This window comes from Archocentrus centrarchus, chromosome 21 (assembly GCF_007364275.1).
Source record: "Archocentrus centrarchus isolate MPI-CPG fArcCen1 chromosome 21, fArcCen1, whole genome shotgun sequence".
Classification (NCBI taxonomy): Eukaryota; Metazoa; Chordata; class Actinopteri; order Cichliformes; family Cichlidae; genus Archocentrus; species Archocentrus centrarchus.
This window is the reverse complement of record NC_044366.1, coordinates 34946583-34970161: the sequence shown is the minus strand read 5'-3', so window position 1 is coordinate 34970161 and position 23579 is coordinate 34946583. Positions and strand designations below refer to the sequence as shown.

Here is a 23579-nt window from a genome sequence, read left to right as displayed (position 1 = left end):
CTTTCTGTCTCCTCTCTGAAATACAGCATGAATGTGGCCTTTGACATCCAGGGGTTGACCGGCTGGGCCCAAAAGAGGTCTGGCTGGTGGTGTGTAATGGCCATATTTCTCCTGTGTGTATTCTGATTCTGGGATGGCAGTCACAGACGCACCTGTGTCCACTTTAAAGCGTAGCAGGCTGCCATTTATGCACAGTATTTCTGTCCATGTAGATGACTGCGGCTGGTTAACAGTTCCCAGGTATGCCGCCACATCCTCATCCTCAATCGATTCCAGCTTTTGGGCTGATCTGCAAACTGCTGCAAAATGTCCCCTCTTTTGACATTTTCTGCATTCAACATCTTTTGCTGGACATTCAGTCCATGAATGCTTTGGAGTTTTGCCACACTTCCCACACTGCTTTGGCTTGGTTAAAGTTGGCTGAGGCTGAGAATGGCTTGTGTATTGAGTTGACTTTTTCCTGTAGGTCTGTCTCTTGCTATTACGAGATACTGCGTCTACTTGTCCTGGTGACCGCAGAACTGCCTGTTGCTTCTTTACTTCTTCGTGCTGCCTCACTTGAGCTATGGCTGTAGCCAAATCCAAATTTGGGTTGAGCTGTGGCTTTTCGGACAATTTGGCATCACGTATGCCAACAACAATTCTGTCTCGGATCATTTCTTCACGTAAAATGCCATATTTGCAATGTTCAGCTAGCTTGTGCACTGCCGTGATAAAGTCCTCAGCCGATTCGCCGATTTCCTGACATAGCTTATTAAACTTAGCTCGTTCGTAAATGACATTATGCACTCCGATAAAGTGTCCATCAAATGCCTTTTTTACCTCATCATAGTCATTTAGTTTTGCATCATCCAGCTGCAGTGAGGTCAGGATATCATCGGCTTTATCACCCATGGTGTAGATGAGAGAATTCACCTGGTAAGCTCCATCCTTTTCCTTAAGTCCGGAAGCAAGTCTGAAGCGTTCGAATCTCTTAATCCACACTGACCAGGAGCTTGGCTCAAAGCTGAATGGTCCTGGCGGTGTGATGGTAGATATGTGATCCATGTTGCCTGCTGTTAGCTTGCCGCGAGCTTGTTGTTAGCCTTCGCTGACTCACTTTTTTTTCTCCGGCTTCACAGGTCACTCTTTTTTCCTTCTCCACATCGCCGAAACGGTTCAAAAGTGTTGTCTGCGCCACTAGACTCTCTCTGTCGTGGGCTGTACGCTTCTGACACCATGTATTGTTCCTCTATACTACTCTTTTGTATTCAAGGACACAACAGCCAGGATGCGAGACAACTTGATAACCTTTTATTCTTCTTCCATCCCCTATTCCACACACCCACCTTCCATGCATGGCCGTAACCGGCCATTACAAAAACCATCAGGATAATAGACTTCACCATCATCGGAACATTGAATGTACGAAAAATCCATGCCTGTGGCAGCATCCATGAACTTGAGGATGAGGTAGCGTGCTACCAATGGGACATCATTGGACAAGCAGAGGTATGCTGGAGGGGATTTGGGGAGTCCAGGATAGATGCAGAACACAAAATCTTGTTCTCTGGTGATGAGAAGAAACTTCAATATGGAGTAGCATTCATAGTGAAGAAGGAAATTGCTAACAACATCAGCTGCACTCCTGTCCTCGGGTTTGGCATGGGAGAGACCAAGGATAGAAGACTACTAGACTTTGTGAGCAGCCATCACTTGACACTGGCAAATACACTGCACCCCCATAAACCATCGTGCACAGCAACCTGATACTCTCTGACTGCCACACTGTCATAACCAGACTGATTCCATACTGGCCCCACAGAGTTTTAAATCTAGCATCAATAAGGCTAAAACAAAGGCCTACCCTGGTGCTGGCATTGTCGTGATCATGACTTAGTTATGATGACATACTAAATGAAACGGTGCTGCCAAAGAAAACCAGTAGGAATTCACATCTGTTTTGGCCTGGAGAAACTGAAAGATCTGAACATTGCAGAGGCCTTCCAAGCTCAGTGAGAAAGAGGCCCTGATTGTAACAGCTAAAGATGTGCTTGGGAAAGAATGCACGAGGAACAAGCCATGGGTTACCAACAAAGTGCTGGATCTGTGTGACAAGAGAAGAGAACTGAAGAAGAAGAAGCATGAGAGTGAGAGAAACTGAATACAAAGAAGCACACAGAGAAGGAATAAACAGTATTCCTACTTAACTGATCAAGCATGGAAGAGGGACACTGCTGGAAGTGCTCCAAGTCCTGTGTCAGAAGATCTGGGAGAAGAAAAAATGGCCTGCAGATTGAGTGCAGTCATTCATCATCCCAGTTCCAAAGAAAGGGAAATTTCATCAAGGCTCCAACTACAGAACCACCCATTTGAGCCACCATGCCATTACGGTACTGCTCAAAGTTGAGACAAACAAAACAAAAGGGCCAAAAGACAATCCAAGGAAGGAAACAAAAGCGGCAGAAAAAGGCTGGAAAAAGAGTCCAAAATGAAAAACACAGGGACAAAGTAAAACAAAAAGCCAACGAGTCCATGGCACAAAGAAAACAATTCGGGGGGTCGACCACGCTCCCAGCAGCGGCGAGGTGAAGAGGATGCAGTGCTAACTGAGGGGACCAAAGCTCGAGGGCAGACTGAAGGGGCCGAGGGCACTTAAGGGACTGAGGGGACTGAAGGAGCCAAGGGCACTAAAGGGGCCGAGGGCACTGAGGGGAGCGAGGGGACCAAAGCTACAGGGGTGACCAAAGCTAAGGGTACTGAGGGCAATAAAAGGACCGAAGCTGAGGGGAGCGAAGCTACAGGGGGAGCTGGAACTGAGGGGAATAAGGGGACCGATACTGAGGGGACTGAAACTGAGGGGACTAAGGGGACCACAGGGGCTAAAGAGCTAACTGAGGAAGCTGAAGGGACCAGAGGAACCAAAGGGACTGAAGCTACGGGAGCTGAAGAGACCAGAGGGACCAAAGGGACGGAAGATGAAGGAGCTTGTGAAACTGAAACAGGTGCATGGCAAGTCACTGGTGCCTCTGAATGAATGATCTCAGTCACAAAATCCCTGATTAGTTCAGGCAGTGAATCTAATCAAAGCCAAAAGCCAAAAGCCAAGTAAAACTAGACACCAGTTCACGTAGACTGCAGGAAATGGCTCTCATATTGTCCTCGTTGGGATGGTTTAGCCATTCGTCACAGAAATCAAAAACATAGTCATGGATAACCTGCTTCACTTTAATGTCCACAAAATCAATCTTAGGGGCAGCATATGCATTGTCTCTTTCTTTGGCTGGCACAGGAATAGAAAGAGTGAGATCCAAGTTCTTAGCCGGCTCAGAAAACTTGTTACCATTAGCGGCCAAATTATTAAGCACAGGTTTTACCTTGCTATGTGTAGCAGGAGTTTCAGAGGGAGCCATAGCATTCACAAATAGTCCAGGAAATGTACAAACAGAGTTGACGGTGGTTGTGGACTGTGGCTGCACAGCCTGTCTCCAGACGGGGGCTGTGCAGAACTCGCAGAGGCAGCAGGTGATGGTTGCTGTTTTGCAACCGAGAGCTGCGCTTCCATCTGCCCGTATGAACCAGAAGCGTAGCGGCGGCAGGCTCCTCCTCCCCATCCCATATCCATGCCAGGAAAGCAGGTGAAAAGCAGGCTGATGGAGGTGATGTGGGCAGCGGTCTCCACTGAAGTGGGGAGGAGACATATCTGCCCACTCTAATCTCCATAACTGCAGGCTGTGGTGGGGAGCGGCGATGCCAAGGGCCAGGCGGGTGCTGGTAAACTGCGGCTCGCCTTTGATAGCGAGCCACGGCTCCCACATCAACACTCCCCGGTCGAATAAATCATGGTCTGTGGGGTCCATACTGGGTTCGGGTCCTACTGTCACAGCTGGTGAAGGCGAGGCAGGGAGGACCTCAGCGCAGGACACATGGCGAGAGCAGAATTGGTGCTTAGGTTTTATTGTAAACGCTTAACACAACAGGCTGGTTAGGAGCCAGCTACACAAAGACACTCGAAACTTTAAACTCGAAACTTGAAAACTCTAAAACACACAGCAGATGTCAACCCAGACGTTACAATGACGAGGACCCGAACAAAGAACAGAGGGCTTAAATACACAGAGGGAAAACAGGGAGAGTGGAAACAACAGGGAACAACATGTGAAACAAATGAACCTAATAACACAGGGGAAGCAAAACTAAACACAAAGCACAGGGAACACGAGACTGTCAAAATAAAACAGGAAGTGACTCACATAACACATGCAGACCTAACACAGAAAACTTGACAAAGGGAATCAGACATACAAACACTGGGCCACCGGCCCAGGACCATGACAAAAACAAGTCTAAAAGAGACTGACTATCAGACTAAGACTCCAGTATTGTTGGTTTAAATACACTTTATTTATTATAATTTATTCATTTATATATTTACTCCCCTGTGATATGTAACCCAGTAGAGAAAGTGTCCCCTTTTCTCTTCTTTTATTTATATCAATACACTTGTACTGTTTTATTTTGAAAAACCTTTATTTTGAAAAGAGGAAGTGTGATTCCCTCGTCTTAACCTTACTTCCGGTCTCGCTATATGCGGCACTTTGAACTGAAAGTGGCAGGCCGTAGACCCGCTGTGCTGAACTTTATCAGTCATCTTGGTGAGTTTTAATGCAGAAAAGTATTCTCAACAAGTAATTGCATTTACAGAAGCTAATCTGAAATATCTGTTATGTTAAGTTGATGGAACACGAGCTAGAGAGGCCGTGTGGCTGACCGTCGCCGTGTCCTTATTGATACCTCATCTTGGTGAGTGAGACCCTGTGTTGTTGGAGCTAGCGTCATGCTAAAATTAGCATTGTGCTAACGCTAAGTCGCGGGTAGATTCCTTTCTACTTAAGAGCCCTGGAAATGTTGTTTCTGTTAAGATATGGTTTTACCAAGTATGGTTTGAGTTTACAATACGCACTTTAAGTTTTCTTTTCTTTTATTTGCACTTATTTCTTCAGTTGGATATAATGTTTGTTAATTGCAAATGTATCTTTTTATGAGTTATAAGGAAAAAGTTGCAGAACATTTGTAATGATGAACCCAGTAGCCCAGAGAGGGTTTAACTGATACAGAGGATGACTTAAGGAGAATATTGGAGTTAGGTATACTACATGCTCATTCAAGGAGTGAGAAATTAGTTGCATTTCATGTTTGCAAAAGCTTAAAAAATGATTTAAGAATCAATCATTTAATTGATTAAAAAATAATTTCATTTATTGTTTGCGTTGTTGGAGATAATTTCATGACTACAAAGATTTTGAAGAAGAACATGCATGTAAAATATTACTGTGGTAATAAGGGAAATGAAGAAAAAAGACTAAGCTATAGCTGTAAGAATAAGATAGGAAATTGGGTTTTATTTAGCTGTATGCAATAATATCATTATTGTGTGTAGGCTAGGTTTGATTTGCTGATTAAGAAGTTGGATTGGATTGCTGGATCGCATCCTTGGATTCTCTCCGGACGGAGATGGCGAGCCTATGCCCAGAGCAGAACTGAACATTGGTCGAGGAGTCCCCTTCTTCTCTTCTGTGTTAACATCTACGTGGTAACAATACAAACCACTGACTGAAAAAAGGAGCTGAACTTGAAAGACAAACATATTTTGACTTGACTAACGACCAAAAGGACAAAGCTGAAATACTGAGCTCAGTAAGACTGTGTTTTGATTTTGATATGCCGGCTTGTTGTTATTATTATTGTTCTGATTACGTTGTGTTGTTATTTCATTTTTGCTCAAAATAATAACTGTCTTTTGCTCATTTCCTGCCTCCAGCCAATTCATTTCGCACTCACCTTGATTCCATTGTACTCCTGCCGAACCTAGCATCTGGTCTAAGATAATTGAGTTGTTCTGAGGTACTTAATAAGTCAGGGGTTACAAATATAAAATGGCGAGCCAGCCAGGAGACTTTTTCTCTTTTTTCCTGACGTTGCATTAAGCTTTAACCTACTAAAAATGGATATTATTGAACGTAAATCTGTTAAGGTCCCCAATGCGGTGATAGTGAGTGAAATGGCTGGAGATGAGCAAACTGAGGAAGTGGCTGAGTTCTTGAAACAGTTTGGGTCAATCTCACGAGTCATAAAAATAGACGATAGTAAATCTAAGTTCTTCCAAAGTGTTATTTTTGAGTACAACTCAGGTATTGCCATTAGTGCTCTTGAGCCATTGCCATGTACCCATGTATCCAACAGCGGGGATAGTTATAGGATACAATCGCTTGCCAGTGTTTACACGCACTGTGTGGGAAATGATACGACCAAGTCATATCTCACTGAAATCAAAAACCTAGCTAAGATGAGTGGCAGAGATTTTGCAGATGTCTTGAAGGACATGATGTCACAGATTGCTGAGTCAGTCAAAGAAACTGGACACGATCACACAGAGTCAATCAACTTACCTGAGAATGCACCAGCTTCTTCCTGGGTCGAGCCTCAGCCTGCAGCAGCTGACCTCAGTGTTCAAGGTGCACAACAATCGAGCCAGTCAGATCACACTGCTAGTACCCCAGCTCATAGCATGACCACCATATCTGCACATGATTTAAATCCTCCAGAAGTGCAGCGTATGGTAGTTGAGCACATTGTAAAGAGAGAAGATTATGCAGCGCAGCAGTTTTCACAAAAACTTAGAGCTTTTTCTGGCAGAGACCCCCGGCCAACATATGAGCCAGATTATGACACATGGCATTCCAGTGTGGAGCTACTCATGAGTGACTCCTCCGTTTCCAAAGTGCAACAATCTCGAAAGATCCTTGAGTCGGTCTTACCCCCAGCAGCTGATGTAATTAAGCATTTGAACCCTAGCAGCTCGCCTGCAGAATACCTTAGGTTGTTAGACTCTGCCTATGGGGCAGTTCAAGATGGCGGGGAGCTGTACGCCAAGTTTCTAGACACATTCCAGAATACAAGTGAAAAACCATCGTCTTACTTGCAACGTCTTCACATAGCTTTAACTCACGCTGTGAAGCGGGGCGGTGCCTCAAGCCATGACTTTGACAGACTTCTCATCACCCAGTTCTGTCGAGGGTGTTGGGACGATCCCCTTTTAACTGCGCTTCAGCTAAAACAAAAGCGAGAAACCCCACCAACTTTCCCTGATCTGCTTCTCATGCTACGCACTGAGGAAGACCAAAATGCTGCCAAAAACATGCGAATGAGACAACATTTGAGCAGTACCAAGCAAAAAGTGACATCTCACCTCCAAACCATCAAAGACTGCTCAGATCAAAATGATAGCACAACTACCTTAAGCTCAATTCAAGACCTCTCAAAACAAGTCGCAGAGATCCACTCCCAACTAGTAAAACTGACGGCAAAATCAAAAGTACAGAATGAAAGAAACACACTAAATACAAAGCCAAAAGAGAAACGAGAGCCGGGAAAGGTGACCAAGGAACTCACAGAACGAACAGTCAGAACTTGGAGTTCACCACCCAAGCCGTGGTATTGTTTCCAATGTGGAGAAGATGGTCACATCAAGCCAAACTGTGAAAATGAACCAAACCCAGTTCTAGTTTCTGAAAAGCGCAAACTGCTTAGAGAGAAGCAGAGGAAGTGGGAGGTTGAGAATCCCTCAGCCGTTAAAGGACGGTTAAACTAAAAACAGTCCCTATTGCGGGGCAAATGGGGGCTGTAGGCAGTCAGTCATGTCCCACTAAGTACAAGCAAAGAGCCACCCTTAAACAGTCTGTCATCAAGCCACAGGGGTATAATCTGCCCAAAGGATTAATTGGCTCTAAATGCACAGCTGTAGTTAACATTTCTGGCATTCATGTGAATTGTCTTCTTGACTCAGGATCACAAGTGACCACTGTTTCTGAGTCCTTCTACAAACAAAACTTCCCAGATCAAAACCTTAACCCACTCCATAACCTTTTGGAAGTGGAGGGTGCTGCAGGACAGCTCGTCCCATATTTGGGCTATATAGAGATGTGTATTACCTTCCCAAGAGACTTCCTAGAGGTAGAGGTTGACATACCAACCTTGGCTCTTGTTGTTCCGGATGCTCATCCGAACAGTCAGACACCGGTGCTAGTTGGAACAAACACACTCGATGTCCTTTATGAGAAGTTTTTGGACATTAAGACCATTGGTTACTTACCTAGTCTTTGTGGGTATAGAGCACTGTTGAAGACCCTAGAACTAAGACGTACACAAACCAAAGATGGGAACATTGGATTAGTTACCCTGTCAGATAAGTCTGCAGCTGTAGTTCCAGCAGGCCAAACAGTAATATTGGAAGGATCTGCAAACATTCACAGTGCTGTAACTGACACATGTGCCATGGTTGAGCACCCCTCTCAGTCTTCCTTGCCTGGTGGTTTGTGTGTTAAATCTTGCTTGATAACACTCCCTTCACGAGCTCCACACAAAGTACCTGTAATGATTACAAATGAAACAGAACAGGATATCACCATTCCTTCCACTTGTGTCATCGCAGAACTTGGAGCTCTCCATTGTATTCTGTCCCAGCACAGTGTCAGTAGTGGAGGTGAGTCGACCACAACCAAAACACCGATGAGTTTCAACTTTGGTGACTCTCCGATTCCACCTGAGTGGAAAGAGAGGATAACCAAGCAACTCAATGACATCACAGAAGTATTTGCATCCCATGATCTTGACTTTGGGTGTACAAGCCAAGTGAAGCACGCCATCAAGCTTTACGATCCGACTCCCTTCAAGCACCGAGCACGCCCTATACACCCTCAAGACCTTGAGGCAGTGCGTAAACACCTACAGGAGCTGCTTGCAGCAGGTGTGATAAGAGAGTCACAGTCACCCTACTCGTCTCCCATCGTTGTGGTGAGAAAACGAAACAATGATGTGCGCTTATGCATAGACTTTCGCAAACTTAATTTGCAGACTATAAAAGACTCTTACGCTCTTCCAAATCTGGAAGAAACGTTTTCAGCCCTGTCAGGATCTAAGTGGTTTACGGTCCTTGACCTTAAGTCCGGATATTACCAGATTGAGGTAGAAGAAACCGACAAAGAAAAGACCGCATTTGTAACACCACTTGGATTCTGGGAATTCAACCGAATGCCACAGGGCATAACCAACGCCCCAAGCACGTTCCAGCGACTCATGGAGCGCTGCGTTGGTGACATGAACTTGCAAGAGGTTCTGGTTTTTTTAGATGACCTCATCATCTTTTCAGATAGTTTGGAGGAACATGAACGGCGACTTATGCGGGTGCTCCACCGTCTTAAAGAGTACGGGCTAAAGTTATCGCCGGAGAAATGTAAGTTTTTCCAAACAACAGTCCGGTACCTCGGTCACATAATCTCTGAACACGGTGTTGAGACTGATCCCGAAAAGATTCAGGCTCTAAAGACCTGGCCACGACCCAAGAATCTTAAAGAACTGAAATCTTTTTTAGGATTCTCAGGGTACTACAGACGGTTCGTAAAAGGCTACTCGTCCATAGTACGTCCTCTAAATGACCTCACGCGTGGGTACCCACCACTCCGCAAAAACTCAAAGTTCAAAGATACCAGACAGACCTACTTTGACCCCAGACTGCCATTTGAGAGCCGATGGACCACAGACTGTCAAAAGGCTTTTGATTCTATCATTGAAAAGCTAACCTCAGCCCCGGTTTTAGGCTTTGCAGACCCAAAGCTGCCTTACGTACTCCATACCGATGCCAGCACCACCGGGTTAGGGGCGGCACTTTATCAGGATCAGGGAGGCCAGCTCAGGGCCATAGCTTTTGCCAGCCGCGGGTTATCAAGGAGCGAAGCACGTTATCCAGCTCACAAGTTGGAGTTTTTAGCACTCAAATGGTCAGTAACTGAAAAGTTTCACGATTATTTGTATGGTGGACAGTTCACAGTGGTTACCGATAGTAACCCGCTTACATACATATTGACCTCTGCTAAGCTAGATGCCACCAGCTATAGGTGGCTTGCCGCGTTGTCAACCTACAACTTTAAGTTGCAGTATAGAGCGGGTAAGCAAAACCTAGACGCAGATGGGTTGTCTAGACGTCCTCAAGGAGAGCTTGTAAATGATGTCCAGTCCCAAAAAGAGCAGGAGCGTGTAAGCCGGTTTGTAGAGCGCCATCTAGCGGCGAACGACACCACAGAGCTCGTGGATAGTGATGTTGTCCAAGCCATTTGTCAGAATCACCTTGTCAAAATCAGGAGTGACAGTCATGATAGTGGTGTTACACTTGTGGAGTCACTTACCATCTCTGCAGAAGCGATCCCAGACATCTATGGTTCAGAGGAACACCCTGGTTTACCAACTATTCCTGCCTTGTCCAAATCAGAAATAATGGACAAACAAAGAGCAGACCCGACAATCAGGCAAGTTATTGAACAAATCGAACATGGTGTAACTCCTCCACCAACTGCTAGGAAAGAACTCCCGGATCTTCCTATTTTGCTCAGGGAGCTAAATCGACTGGAGATGCATGATGGGGTATTATATAGGAGGAGACAAGATGGAGAGCAAGTGACGCACCAACTCGTTCTTCCGGAGGAGCTCAGAGCTCCAGTACTCCAAAGCTTGCACAATGACATGGGCCACTTAGGTTATGACAGAACACTTAACCTGGTCAGAGCACGATTCTTTTGGCCTCGTATGGCGATGGAGGTTGAGCAGAAAATAAAGAGATGTGATCGCTGCATACGAAGAAAGTGTCCCCCTGAAAAAGCAGCTAAACTGGTTAACATAACCACCACACGACCTCTAGAACTAGTCTGCATGGACTTTCTTAGTCTGGAACCAGACAGCAGCAATACGAGCAACATCCTCGTAATAACTGATCATTTTACTAAATTTGCTCTTGCGTTGCCTACCCCCAACCAGAAGTCAAAAACGGTTGCCAGGTGCCTGTGGGACCAATTCATTGTTCACTACGGTATACCTGAGCGCCTGCACAGTGATCAGGGTCCTGATTTTGAGGCAAAACTAATAAAAGAGTTATGTGAGATCTCAGGCATTAAGAAAACACGAACTACCCCATACCACCCACGGGGTAATCCCACTGAAAGGTTCAACAGAACATTGCTTAGCATGTTAGGAACACTTGAATCCAAACAAAAGTCCCACTGGAAAGAGTATGTTATGCCGCTGGTACACGCGTATAACTGCACACGCAATGACGTGACAGGGTTTACTCCCTACGAATTAATGTTTGGCAGAAAACCCAGATTGGCAGTTGATCTGGCGTTCGGACTTCCTCTCAACAAAGATCAAAAAGTGACACATTCGCAATATGTTGAAAGTCTCAAGAAACGGCTAGAGGAAAGCTATGCGTTAGCTTCAGAGAACGCTCAAAAAGTGGCGGACAAGAATAGGACCAGATTTAACCACAAAATCACTGTTTCTGAACTTGAACCTGGGGACAGGGTTTTAGTTAGAAATGTGAGGCTGCGTGGTAAGAATAAACTTGCTGATAAATGGGAGGCAGACATCCATGTAGTTGTCAAACGTGCTGGTGACTTACCCGTCTATACGGTTAAGCCTGAGTCAAAGCAAGGTCCCTCCCGAACTTTACACAGAGACCTTTTGCTTCCCTGCAATTGTCTTCCTGCCGATGCAGCAGACACATCTGAACCAGAACCGATTCGCTGTTCCAAGACACGTCGGACTGCTGTTTCACGAAATAATGACCATGAACAGTTAACCGAACTTGACGATGAACCTCTGCTTCGATGGGTTGAGGAATCCCCATGTGAAGAGATAGCCAGATTTACTACTGTGCACGAATATCCAAAAATTTCTCAAAAACCGGACGTGACACACCCACCTGATTGTGACTTATCTGAAACCACTGCCAATGCAGAACCAAATATGGAGAAAGATCCAAATGGAGATGAACCTACGGATTGCTCACTTGTAGGAACCCAACCGGATGGAACCAATACTGGAATTGACGACCTAGTGGAAAATGAACCGATCACCATGCTGGATGAACCTCCTGGAGATTCAGTCGAAGATCCAGTAAGCCAATCAGTTGAGGTGCCTGATGAAACAGATAGTATTGATCCCATTACAACTCAACCAGTACGACGATCGGAAAGAACCAGACAACCTCCTAAAAGACTTGAGTATCCTAATTTAGGAAATCCATTAGTGACGGTCGTGAAATCTCTGTTTCAAGGGTTGAGTACAGCCTTCTCCGAGTCCCTTAATAGTCACGAAAGACAGTACTGGGTACACATGCAACGGGACGTGCATGACATTTAGCAGGGGAGTGTGTAACCCAGTAGAGAAAGTGTCCCCTTTTCTCTTCTTTTATTTATATCAATACACTTGTACTGTTTTATTTTGAAAAACCTTTATTTTGAAAAGAGGAAGTGTGATTCCCTCGTCTTAACCTTACTTCCGGTCTCGCTATATGCGGCACTTTGAACTGAAGGTGGCAGGCCGTAGACCCGCTGTGCTGAACTTTATCAGTCATCTTGGTGAGTTTTAATGCAGAAAAGTATTCTCAACAAGTAATTGCATTTACAGAAGCTAATCTGAAATATCTGTTATGTTAAGTTGATGGAACACGAGCTAGAGAGGCCGTGTGGCTGACCGTCGCCGTGTCCTTATTGATACCTCATCTTGGTGAGTGAGACCCTGTGTTGTTGGAGCTAGCGTCATGCTAAAATTAGCATTGTGCTAACGCTAAGTCGCGGGTAGATTCCTTTCTACTTAAGAGCCCTGGAAATGTTGTTTCTGTTAAGATATGGTTTTACCAAGTATGGTTTGAGTTTACAATACGCACTTTAAGTTTTCTTTTCTTTTATTTGCACTTATTTCTTCAGTTGGATATAATGTTTGTTAATTGCAAATGTATCTTTTTATGAGTTATAAGGAAAAAGTTGCAGAACATTTGTAATGATGAACCCAGTAGCCCAGAGAGGGTTTAACTGATACAGAGGATGACTTAAGGAGAATATTGGAGTTAGGTATACTACATGCTCATTCAAGGAGTGAGAAATTAGTTGCATTTCATGTTTGCAAAAGCTTAAAAAATGATTTAAGAATCAATCATTTAATTGATTAAAAAATAATTTCATTTATTGTTTGCATTGTTGGAGATAATTTCATGACTACAAAGATTTTGAAGAAGAACATGCATGTAAAATATTACTGTGGTAATAAGGGAAATGAAGAAAAAAGACTAAGCTATAGCTGTAAGAATAAGATAGGAAATTGGGTTTTATTTAGCTGTATGCAATAATATCATTATTGTGTGTAGGCTAGGTTTGATTTGCTGATTAAGAAGTTGGATTGGATTGCTGGATCGCATCCTTGGATTCTCTCCGGACGGAGATGGCGAGCCTATGCCCAGAGCAGAACTGAACATTGGTCGAGGAGTCCCCTTCTTCTCTTCTGTGTTAACATCTACGTGGTAACAATACAAACCACTGACTGAAAAAAGGAGCTGAACTTGAAAGACAAACATATTTTGACTTGACTAACGACCAAAAGGACAAAGCTGAAATACTGAGCTCAGTAAGACTGTGTTTTGATTTTGATATGCCGGCTTGTTGTTATTATTATTGTTCTGATTACGTTGTGTTGTTATTTCATTTTTGCTCAAAATAATAACTGTCTTTTGCTCATTTCCTGCCTCCAGCCAATTCATTTCGCACTCACCTTGATTCCATTGTACTCCTGCCGAACCTAGCATCTGGTCTAAGATAATTGAGTTGTTCTGAGTAGGGTTTAATCCCGGGATCCGGGATTCCCGGGAAATGCGATCAGAACCATTTCCCGTTTCCCGGGAAACGTTAGACGGGAAACCGGGAAAAAAGTCGCGCGCGTCGATTTGACTTTCAGAAAGAAAAGAAAGCTTCAGAATGTTAAATTTAAGGAAATATTGAGAGAAGGGTTCGTTTAATGCGAAAAGCATTACTCTTCATTTCAGGCACGTTCAGCCTCCGTTTAAGGCTTCAGCCTTCATCTCAAGCGTTTTAATAGAGGTATTACACAGTTGTGCTTTTTTCCTCTTTAATTTGTTGAAATCGTAGGCAATGTGTTTACCCTAAGGTATTTTGTATTATATAATTTTATATTATTATATATTGTTATATTGCATTATATAGCCTATAAAATACGCCTGCCCTGAACAATAAAGAAATATCTGTTTAACTTCGAGTGTTTCTTTTCCTCGTTTGCAGCCGCTTACTAACAATCATGAATTAGGATACGGGCCTAATGGGTGAAGAAAGTATCATGAAATAGATTGCTTTAACATATTTCGCTTTTAAAATGGAGTTGAGTAAAATGTATATTTTTTAGGCTATAAGGATTGGCCAGTTTTTCAAAAGACGATTCACAGCGAACCTACTTTAACCCTCAGACACGGTGTTATAAATTTGCTGTTGCCAGAATGGCAATGACCAAGTCGTAGTGCGTTACTCAAGGCCCTGTGTTATGCCATATTATAGTGTAGTACGGTAGTTAACTTTTCAATGACTATTACAGCGTTCCACTGGTGGAGATATAGTGCAACAGATGTCGCCACGACAGCGTGGCTGAGCCATTATCAATGCTGTGGAGATGAACCGTATTGTTTTGCACCAGCAATTGTAAAATAGCTTGTTATAATTCCATGTACAATGGAGGAATATTCGAATTATATTTGTTAAGGGAGTGTTGAGGAACGATACAACACCGCATAGCTCGAGCACTCAAATCTCGAGATGTAGGTTTTATTGCGTTAATCAAGCCAACGTTACCCCCTACTGGGCATAACAGGACATAGCTGGAAAGCTACCTCTACAATATCACAATAGGTTAAGGCCGACACAGGCTACAGAAGGCCTAATTAAAATAAAAAAATAAATAAACTTTTTCCCGGGATTCCCGGGAAATGGCTCGTCATTTCCCGGGATTTGATTCATGTCATTTTCGGGAAAAATATTAAACCCTAGTTCTGAGGTACTTAATAAGTCAGGGGTTACAGATAGGTATGTGATTCCTCATTGTTTAATTATGCAACAAACAAATGGGAAAATAAATCCTAGTTGTTTGTAGTGAAGAGCAGGAGGACCACCATGCGTGTTTAAATGCTATACATAAGATTTCCACTAGAACTCTTCTTATTCCAGATCTGTGGCGTTATCCTGCTGAACTCAGCTTCCCGAGCAGCCTCTGAATTATACAAAGCTTGACTTCAATTATTTAATCTTTGAAAATGAATGAATCGGATGGAAATTTTTCAGATGCATTAGACATTTTCAGATTTTGTCACCATCAAGTTTTTCAGCCTATGTTCTTGCTGTATTGACTGTGTTTCAGATTTATGCAGACTTTGGTACCTAAAACACAGGTGGCTGTAGCTCAGGAGGTAGAGCATTTCACCTACTGATCGGCAGGTCAGCGGTTCGATTCCTGGCTGCTCCAGGCTGCATGCCAAATGGGGTGAATGGGGTAAATGTAAACATGTTGTATAAGCACTTTGACTGCTCAGACACAGTAGAAAAGCACTATATAAGAACTTTCTCATCTAAAACACTGAAAGACATTCTGCCAAGGCTTAAAATACTTACCCTTGCCAGGTATCACAGTTTGAGCGCAATAGCTCTTCTTTAGCATTGACATTTTGGTTGCTCAATTTGGAAATAATGATCCAAATTATAGGTCTTTGTTTGAGACCATATATGTTGTCAAAGGGTTCAAAAATACAAAATATGGACTCCTCCGTTTATCTTGTGATTTCTTCTGCTCACCTTGTTCTTCTATGGTGATTACTATCTGCAGTCTTTCTTGTGATTTTCAGCTACTGTAAAACTCTTGTTTCCTCATTTGTCACAGCATCTTATTTTTTCCCATCTGGTTTGAAACTTTGATGAGAATGACTTTCAGGAACAGTTTTTGTCCTGTTCATGAGTTAGCATTAGACTCTGAAATCCAGTAACAATATAAATTAAAATGTTGTATTTTATTGCACACATGCTATTGTGGTATCCAGTTTGGTTCCAGTCCAGATGAATATGGATTCATATGGTGCTGTGGTTCAGTTACTGGTTCTGTGTTGCGTATTTTTTTAATTTATGCTTTGTAGGATTTTAAAGGGTTTTAGGGCTTTCATTAGGGGTATGATAATGTATTGAGCTGAGCCTGAAACTTGTATTTCAGGCAGAATTCAAAAATTAAATCAAACTGTTGATATGAGGACTGTTTTTCCTTTATTTTTCACCTTTAAGCCTCACCTGTCCTCTCCTTGGTCACTCAGAAGCGAGCAAGCAGGGTCTCCTGAATGCGAAAACAAAGTGAGATGAGCAGATGTAAGTAGTTACCAACAGCAGTTGGAGCTTTATCCATGACAATAGCAGTGGACATCTGGACAGACTGTAGGATGGAAGAGAGGTCACTGCTCCAAAATGGAAATGTCACAAAGTCCTTTGTGCCCACAGCAATTTGACATTCAAATGAGGGATTTGCCATTTTTCCAAATAGCAATCTCCAGTGTGCAAACATACTACAGAAAGAAAACCTATTCAGCTGCTGAGCAGGACCCAAAAGCAAAAGTTAATGTCAATTTATGGATCAGAGCTTGAATACTGAACATATGAATGCACTACTGAAATTGTTCATTTTCTTCTTATTCCTAATATTATTTATGCAAATTAATCACTTTTTTGAAGGGCTAAACATGCATGAAAACTTTGCACACATCCCAGAAGAAGTCAAAATAGAGAAATTTTATAGGACATAGCTGTGGAAGTATGGAGCTATCTAGAAGACAGGGCTGTGGACTTTTTAACAAGATTGTTTAACAGACTCTTGGAGAGTGGGAGGATGCCTGAGGAATGGAGAAGACATCCAGAGCTGTAGCAACAACAGATGAATAAAGTTGATGAGCCATACCATGAAGCTATGGCAAAGAGTTGTTGAAGCTAGGTTAAGAAGACGGGTGATTATTGGTGAGCAGCAGCATGGCACTATAGAAGAGATGCCTGCTTTGAGAATGCTGCTGGAGTATAGAGAAGGTCAGAGATGCATGGGTCTTTGTGGATCTAGAAAAAGCATATGATAGGCTGCCAGGAGATGAACTGTGGGATGAGGTGTGGAGTAAGAGTGACAGATAGGTCTGTATTTTGTCTTGTTTTTACTGACTTTTATTCCTTTTCTCTCTGAGCACACCTTTACCTCCCCAGACTCTATGCCACCTGCTCCCTACTCTCACTACAGATCACAGTGTCGTTGACGAATGTCATAGTCCACAGAGACTCCTGCCTGCCTCTTCAGTCAATCTGTCCATCACCATTGCAAACAAGAAGGGGCTCAGAGTAGGAGGGAACCCATCTGAAACTCCTAAAATGCACCTCATCACTATCTCATTGTCCTGCACCACCCACACATACTTCTCTGCCACTCTTGACCAGCTCATGCAGTGCCACAGTTCCTCTCTTGGCAGCCTATCATATGCTTTCTCTGCACTTCTCCATCGACACTCTCAAAGCAGACATTGCATTTTTCTTGGCCTGAAGCCATACTGCTGCTCACTGATTGTCGCCTCTCCTCTTAACCTAGCTTCAACAACTCTTTCACATGTCTTAATAATATGGCTCATTAACTTTATCCCTCTGTAGTTTCTACAGTTCTTCACATCACCCTTGTTTTTGAAAATCTGTACTCGTGCACTTCTCCACTTCTTAGGGATCATCTCACTCTCCAAGATTGTGTTGTTAACCAACCTGTTTAAAAAGTCCACTACCCTGTCTCCTTGACATCTCCATACCTCCAGAGGTATGTCATCTGGACCAACTGCCTTTACACTCTTCGTCCTCTTCATAGCAGCCCTCACTTCCTCCTGACTAATCCTCTGCACCGATTCACTTACTGCTTTCCATTCCTCCTCCCTTTCATCAGCTCCACAAAGTATTCCTTCCACCTTCTTAGCACACTCTCTTCACTCGTTATTACATTTCCATCTCTATCCTTAGAAAGTCCACCTCGACCTGCTGTATATCTTTAGACAGTACTCCTGTCTACATTCTCAAAAAACACATCTCAAAAAAGTTGGGATGAGGGGAACAAAAGGCTGGAAAAGTACTGTAAGTGGCACTAAAAAGAAACTGCTGGAGGGACATTGTGCAACTAACCACCATCGTCAAGCAACACCTCCATCGTCAAGTTTGCTGACGACACCACCGTCATTGGGCTGATTACTGGGGGAGAGGAAGCAGCTTACAGGGAAGAGGTGGCCCAGCTGGTGTCCTGGTGCCAGGAAAATAATCTCTCCTTAAATACAGAGAAGACTAAGGAGATGATTATTGACCCGAGGAAGAGAAGAGACCAGCATGCTCCATTATTCATCAACGGGACTCAGGTGGAGAGAGTGAAGACCTTCAAATTCCTTGGCACCCACATCAGTGAAGACCTCACCTGGACCTACAACACAGCACAGACTGTCAAGAAAGCTCAGCAGAGACTCTTCTTCTTAAGGAAACTGAGGAAATTCGGATTATCCCCCAAGCTCCTCAGCAACTTTTACAGATGCACTGTGGAGAGCATCCTGACAAACTCCATCACGGTGTGGTGTGGAAACTGCACCAGTCAGGACAGGAAGGCTCTCCAGCGTGTCATCAAAACAGCACAATTCATCTGTGGAGCTGCCTTCCCATCACTACAGGACACTTATAATACCCGGGTAATAAAGAGGGCACACAACATCATCAAGGACCGTACCCACCCACAGCACACACTGTTCACACTCCTGCCGTCTGGCAGACGTTACAGGAGTGTAAAAGCAAGAACAACCAGACTAAAAAACAGTTTCTATCCACAGGCCATCAGGCTACTGAACCACTGACTGATTACCAAACTGTGATTACCTGCCTTTCTTTCATCTGTATATATCTGTATATATTGCACTTGCTTTATTATTTATTTATTTTTATTTTCTACTTTTACTTTCCTAATATACTAGTTCTTAAATTTTATTTTAACTTAGTTGCTTATTTCAATTGTTTGTAAAGCAGTCGCAAGTAAGAATTTCATTGCTCAGCATAACCACAGTGTTTTGCGGTGTACATGACAATAAACTTCTTGAATCTTGAATCTTAATTAGGTTAATTTCTATCAGGTCGTAACAAGAGTTAAAAAAAAAAAAAAAAAGAAGGGTAGAGGCTAACCAATCTGAAAAAAAGCAGCTTGCACATTTGAAAAGGCACCATTGATTCATTAATTCTGAAGGGTATATAAACAGGTTTTAGAGCAACATGTGCAGCTATCTGCATGACATGTTTTTCACTGAAAGTCTTGTATATTTCAGCGAGACAATGCTAAACTGCACACTGCATCTATTATAACAGAAGAGTAGAAGAGTCCAGGTGCTGAACTGCCCTGCCTGCAGTCCAGACCTTCGACCAACTGAAAACACTTGGTCCATCATGAAACAGAAAATATGACAAAGAAGACCCAGGACTGTTAAGCAGCTAGAATCCTGTATCAGGTAAGAATAGGAAATTCCTCTCCCAAGTTCAAATGTTCACAGACTGCTGTTAACAGAAAAGGGAATGATGCACAGCGAGAAAAATGTCCCTCTTCCAACGTTTTAGAGACATGTTGCTGCCAACAAATTCAAAATGAGCTAATATTGTTCATTGTGATGCAGTTATGAGATTGGCAAATCATTGTACTCTGTTTTTAGTTACACTTTACACTGTCTACCAACTTTTTCTGAATTGAGCTTATAAATGGTCATTTAAATACATGTTTTATTATCCATCCATCCATCCATCCATTCGCTTCCGCACATCCTGTTAAGGGTCGCGGGGGGGCTGGAGCCTATCCCAACTGTCATAGGGCGAGAGGCAGGGTACACCCTGAACAGGCCGCCAGCCTGTTGCAGGGCCAACACAGAGGGACAGACGACCTTTCACACTCACATTCATGCTCTCATTCACACCTATGGGCAATTTAGATTAGCCAGTTAACCTAACCCCAGTAAGTGCATGTCTTTGGAATGTGGGAGGAAACCGGAGTACCCGGAGGAAACCCACGCAAGCACGGGGAGAACATGCAAACTCCACACAGAGAGAGGGAGAGGCCTGGGCCAAGGTGGAATCGAACCCAGGCCTTCCAGATGGTATTCTAACTGTGAGGCAGCAGTGCTAACCACTACGCCACCGTGTTTTATTATGCAACACATAATACTGGTATAAACTGAAATGCCAGAATAAATGCCTGACATAAGCAGATACCTCTAAAATTAAACTATAACTGTAATCTACATTAATATACATATTTTACCATATCCCGTGGTTTAGGAAATGATCTTTCTACACAAACATAGTGTTTGTTCTAATCGAGACAATTACTTTTACCAGGTCAACAAAATTAGAATAACTATGAAACACAAACATTAATAAAACCCCCTATTTTGATATCAGACATGCACAAGCTATTTTGTAAGGGAAGGAAAATGAAGAATGAATGAGCAATTAGCAAATTACAGCAGTGAGGTCTGAATGGTCATCTGATTAGTTTGGTCCTTATGCCTTCTGTGATCATCCTGCATCATTTTCTTTCATTTCCGCTGCTGGTCATGGATGTATTCCATCTCCTGCACTGTACTGTACTGCTGTCCATTGCCCAAATGCTGTCCTCATAATGTGATTAGCATGCTTTAGCACCAGCCCCGCTATGGAAGTCTAGATAACAAATCACAGAAGGGAAGGGAAGCCTTGGAGAAATGTTCCCACAAACAGCACTGAAAGAAACAGAGAGAGCCTTTATTTTCATGTTCTAAATGATTGCTGATAAAGTGTTGATAGAGGACAGACAACACTGCTATTTATTTATTTGCTTTACAGAAAAACTCTTCATTTCCTTAAAATTTCTCCCTGCTTGTCTTCTGGTGGTAAGACAGATCAAATAGATTTTGAGTAAGTCTGAAATGCCAGTGCGAGGAATTCAAGTAATAGAAATTCCTCCTGTTTCATTTATACTGTGCGATAACTCTGAGAATGCTCAGTGTCACAAAAACAGCTAAAACCAGGACAGTCTCCTGTCTAATGCCTAGCTCTCCAAGATTAGCAACAAAAAAAATGCACAAAATACTGACGTCTTTCATACCCTGGAGACTGGCACAGTGTAGCCAATGTTTGTTTGTTTTTTTTAAAAAAAGGCTCTCGATTGGAAATATTTTCTTGATCCAGCCATCAATAACAATGCCCAACCCTTCTTTATTGATTTATAATGATTAGTAGGGGTATATGAATGCAAAAAATTCTGTAAAAAAATTATGTACCACAGGTTTGGAGTCTCTGGTTAATGCATTTTTAGTATAGCACAGAAAACCAAAAAAGCATTTTTATCACTGATTTTGAAATACGTAAACATTCACTAGTGTGTATGTATGACAAAGCTGTAGGTCACAGAAAAACAAAATCTGGGATTGCATGTCTTCAGTTTTTCTACCTAGCACCAATTTTCTGTAATATGGCTTTGATAATATCTATAGACTTCAGCAGACTATGTAAGAGATTAAGTTACTAAGCAACCACTAACTGGCACTGACAAAATAAAATACATGCCAATTATAATGTCATTTCATGTACGGTACACCAGCAGTCTGATTGAAAAAAGAAAAGGCACTTATGACTCATTTTTGTTTAAAAAAAAAAAAATAACACATAGAAGACTGATGTAGCTGAATGTTTGTGAACCGGATCTGTTCTCATCACTGGTGTCGTGAGTTTCACTGACTGCAGTGGAAGTGTAACATTTTAGCATTCTCCGTATTAATAATATGTCACATGAACATGGAATTGCATTAAACAGTTAAAAGAAACCTGTTGAACATAAAATTAAGATGGTAAATTTGCTTATAGTGTCACAAGCATGTAAAGCACTAATGCTGAGGGTCCAAAGTGTGGAGTCCTAAAATTTGTTGTGTACAGTCACAATTGACTTGACCTTTGACATTTGGGCTCAAAAGTCCAATGAGCTTTTCCTTGAATCTGAATGAAAAAAAACACCTCATTGTGTTCATGAGATATGACTTTCAAGGAATTCTGATGTAGTACCTCCGGCCATGTTGTGTACAGAAGAGTGCATTCAACTCCTACTGGTTGATTTCATGGACATCTTGTGTAAAGTACTATGTGAAACTTTCTCAGGACATTGTGAGTTATGCTTATGACTTATGACACCGTGTATGGAATAATACAGTAAGCTGCTGTGCTCTTGGCTTATTTTTTAACACTTTGCATCAGGTTACTTTATGGTAGTATCATGTATTCTGAACCTGGCTTTATATGGTGGGAAAAGGAAGGGAAAAATAAATCAGAATCAATTATTAACTATGGCACAATGCTTTGGAAGTGTAATCTATGGGGTTGTACCCAACACACCTGAAACTGTTATTGCTGTTGGAGGGGAGCACCATCAGGAGACGGCTGTCATCCATCCAAGATCAGCAGACAGCAAGGAAGATTGGAGACATTTTGGCCTCCCTGTAGAGGCAATAATTGGCTTCCTATTATTATTTATTGTTTGGTTTTTTTCTCAGCGGAGTTCGGCACACCATAGTGTGCCACTACCTACACGCCATAGGAATGGCAAGACTTGTCAGTGGCTGCCAAGTTTTCTTCTAGGATCGCTGTGTCTCAGCAGTTTTTAATTAAGATCCTCCATTTCCTGCTGGCCATGCTCTAGCTAGTTTCACAGCATTTCCTTTGAACTAATATGGCACTTTTTAAACATCTGGGAGCTTGTTTACTGTTGCTGTCTAAAATCCTTGATGAAATGCTATAAAGAGAAGACAATTGAGGCCAAGAGTTATAAATATAGCTAAGGTACTGTTTTGTTGTTGAGGAGGGTAGATGATGTGGAAGTTGAATCATTTTTTGGTGTTGATAAATGTAACAGGTCTCTCTTGTAAATGAGACAATGAGTCTCAAGAGATTTTCCTGTATAAATAAAGGATTGATAATAATAAAAGGCCTGGTGTGTGACATACATTAAAAAACATTTGATTTCCCTGTTATGTTCAAAAGCACGCACCCACATGCACACACCTTCTGGTGTTTAACTGTCATTACGCCAGTGCGGCTTGTGTTCACACGCAGACAGGAAGTGCTGTTATTTGCTCAAGTGAATGCTCTGTGTTACAACCATCTGGCTCAGTTCAGAGGAGACGCTGTTATTTTTAGACATATAGTATTTCTGTCACTGTGGCTCATATATTGCATTGTTCTACAATACTGGAGCAATCATAAAGTTAGACATTATTTCTGTTTGATCCAGGCTTGATGAATCATTTACTAATGTTTTACAGATAGGAACAATAACAACATTTGGGTTACCAGTTGGTGGAAAATCCTTCATGATGAGATGCTTGAGTTCTTTCTTCATTAGTAAGAACACACTTAAGGATCTGCAATATATGTGGATCAAAAAACATTTACAAACTTTTAATGAAAAATGACAACTGCAGGTTATGCACAGTCACAGAGTAAAAATCAAATGAGCCATGCAGTAACTGTGAGCTGGATTTTAGTCACATGTGAAACAACATAGTATCAGAAACTAGAAAGTGTTACCTTTCAAATCAAATGATATGTTGTAAGATTTCCATTTAACTA

At 42.4% G+C, this 23579-nt stretch overlaps 1 long non-coding RNA gene across 1 annotated transcript; it reads left to right on the top strand.

Annotated features, from left to right (window-relative positions):
* Positions 1–4588: 4588 nt before the first annotated feature.
* LOC115800946 (uncharacterized) lies at positions 4589–5786 on the top strand. Its single transcript, XR_004021705.1, has 3 exons — positions 4589–4634; positions 4714–4782; positions 5420–5786. It is a non-coding gene; the product is annotated as an uncharacterized LOC115800946 (long non-coding RNA).
* The last annotated feature ends 17793 nt before the right edge of the window (positions 5787–23579 follow it).